The sequence below is a fragment of the Syngnathoides biaculeatus genome, chromosome 17, assembly GCF_019802595.1.
Source record: "Syngnathoides biaculeatus isolate LvHL_M chromosome 17, ASM1980259v1, whole genome shotgun sequence".
Classification (NCBI taxonomy): Eukaryota; Metazoa; Chordata; class Actinopteri; order Syngnathiformes; family Syngnathidae; genus Syngnathoides; species Syngnathoides biaculeatus.
The window spans coordinates 11,194,338-11,197,533 of NC_084656.1; positions in this window are offsets into that span (position 1 = coordinate 11,194,338).

A 3,196-nucleotide genomic window follows, 5' to 3' on the forward strand; every position below is an offset into this window, starting at 1 on the left:
TACCTGCAAGACACAACAGAGGGAGGAAGAAAATGAACCCAGTAGTGTTCCACTGTCGAAAAAAAGAGATAATTGTGAAAATTGAGTTTCTGTTTTTAGGTAGTTGGTCAAATTCATGAACTTTACAGTGTTCCATTTGGGCAAATGAATGGTATTTCAGGGGGGTGTGAGTCATTTAGCTTCACTGGCCCTCTAATTATGCCACAATTAAGGCTTTGCTGAGTCCATCGGGAGCAGGACAGTCTTAAAAATGACATTTGGCTCATTTATTCAGTTATATTCGTACACTGGCCTGTTTAGACTGACCTTATTCCCTTCTGGTAGCCTCTGTCAGTGGACTGAGTGACTTCCAAGACATTTGTGTCTTTCACAAAAACCCTCCAAAACTGACCCAGGTTCAGATCTGGAATGGTAATTTGCCTTGGACTTTAATACACAACCCATTGCAACTGATCGCTCAACTTTATACCCTAGAATACCCTTAAAACATTCAGCGTCCTGCCTCTGTTCTTGAAACTGCCTATGAAGTGCAACTTTGCTGGGTCGAATTCGTACTGCAAATCCATGTCAGTACCTTTCACACAATACAGCAACAAAGGAAAAAGGTGGCTTAGCCACACAATAGAAAACATGAAACTAAAGGCTCCGTCACTCCATGACGTTCTGGTCAACGTCCTCTGAACATTTCAATCGTTCTGTTTTTCAGGGTTCTCAAACGCGGATGACACATGTGGCGTGTGATTAACGTGTGTCTAACGCATGACTTAATGTGTGTCTAACGCACGAAAAGCATGTCTAACGCACAAAAAGCGTGTAACAGCGACCAAATAAGATACCCCTAAAAACCATTAGCGTGTGCAAACGTGTCATTGGGGCGCGACGAGCAATTTGTCAACGTAAGACGAGTGTGTTGAGAGTGTGAACAATGGGTGAATAGCGAGAAAAAGGCGTTTTGCTGGCATATAATTTTTACAGTGGAACCGGCACTAAAACGTTGGAAAGTTCGTAGTCACTTCAGTTGTTGTCGTGAGTTAGAACAGTGAGCATCATGCCGCCGAGAAGAAAAAAAGTTAGGGCGCGGACTTCAGCAACTCGCGCTGCTAGTAAGAAAGCTAAGCCTCTTTCATCACAAGCAATGTGTTTGGAGGAAAAACAACACCAGGAGGAAGAGCACGTCCGCGATGTCACGCACCATGTGACACCCCCTGGGGACCATAAACACCTTGCAAACCCCAGTCAGGACGATCCGACAAATAGACAAAAGAAGCAGAGAAAGGATTACAGGATCCTGGATCGGGCTGTAGAGTTTTTCCACGAAAACGAACTGCTGCTTTCTCGATCTTCCATAGTAGGTGCTCTCTACTGTAGCTTCATATTAAATGGACCTTGCTTTTACAAAGCATCGGTTTATATACCCATATGAGTGGAAGTTCGGGAAACGCTTGAATGACGCTCAATGGACACCAAACGACGTTCGTTTCACTTTGGTTACACGCTGTGTGCGCTAGGGGATTGTTCAGTGGGCGTTGACAGGTTGCCAGTGAGTCGTTCACTGAAAAGCAAACGATTAAGTAACAACCAAGTAAAGCTAGAGTTACGACTGACTAACGATAGGCAAACGCATGCAATGCTCAGCGAACGTTAGTAAAACGTTCCACGCATGTTCTTGAACGTTCTGCAGCGTTTAAAATTAAACGTTGATGAACGCTGGTCTCGGTGAGAACTTTTGTGCATGTTCAAAACTTTTTTTTCTCGACCGGCGTTCTCCGCCGATTCCCAGCGATCATTGACGTTCACTGGCGTGGAAACAACGCTACTGTGGAGCTATCCCGGCGACCATGGGCAACTACCAACGTTTCCTCAAACGCTAAAGGACGCTGGCCAGAATGTCATGGTGTGACGTGGCCATAAGATCCTGTAAAATTTTTCTATCCAAGTTGTAGCAGAAGATTTGGCATCGTTCTGCCTTTGCCCTTTCTCACAAAATCCAGATAAAATGTGAGATGGCCGAAACTGTGTTCATGTTCACAGTGATGCGGTATTCTGAAATCACATCATTAGATGCCGTCAGTTGCATCATCTTGGGGTGAGGAATGAAATAATTGTGAGACAGCAACAATTGCATTCAACACCGCAAAGCTGTGGTAGGTCATGTACCATTACAATGGATCTACCATACAGGGTTCGTGCACGTGACGTCACCGTTTTCACGGCGCCATATTGCCGGTCAAACCGAGCTGGTGGACATTGTGGGAGACATTGAACCGGAGTAGAATATTCACACTACCTGAGACTTGTTGTGCTGTTGGTTGTCACAACAGACGAGACAGTTCTTCAAAGAGATCGTTCTATAGAATACCAGCTGAAAAGGCGAGAAAAGTTTGATGGATATCGGCAATTAAACATGATGAATGGTGCCCAACCAAATACACACGCCTGTGTAGCGATCGCTTCATTTCAGGTAGGAATTATTCTTCCCAATCTCAAATAACCAAGAAGTATTTATGATGCCAAGTTGAGTCATTTGAGAACAACGCGTATTTAAAAAAAAAAAAAAAGTCACAGAGAAGTTTACGGAGATGTGTGTGTGTGCGTGTGGCCGCAATACGCTTTCGTGTACGGAGGAGACGACTCCCTGTCCTAATTTTTTTTCCCAATCCTAATTAATGAATGCGAGTTTGTGTAAAACCAGAGGTCATTTATTTAAATGTTGGTATTTGTATTGAAAAAATGAGAAGTCTATCGAGATTGTGCACATGATGGATGGTGCCCAACGAAATAAACACGCCTGTGTAGCGATCATTTCAGGTAGGAACTATTATTTTCAATCTGAAATTATCAAGAAGTATTTATAATGCCAAATTGACTCATTTGAGAGCAATGCATATTAAAAAAATAAAATAAACCGTCTGGCTGTTTACAGAGGGAAGCATGTGGCAGCAATACGCTTCCGTGTACGGAGGGAAAAAAAAAAATTCCAGTCAGTTAATGAATGCTAGTTTGTGTAAAACCAGGGGTCATTTATTTGAATATTGGTATTTGTATTGAAAAAAATCTGAGTGGCTCCATCACTATGTGGGATTTATTCTTGATTAAGAACAGATCCAGCAACAAAGTATTTGTATGCGTCCAGACTTTTATACGCTTTCAAACTCTTCCGTGTAAATCTCAACGACTTACTCACCAGATCCATGCG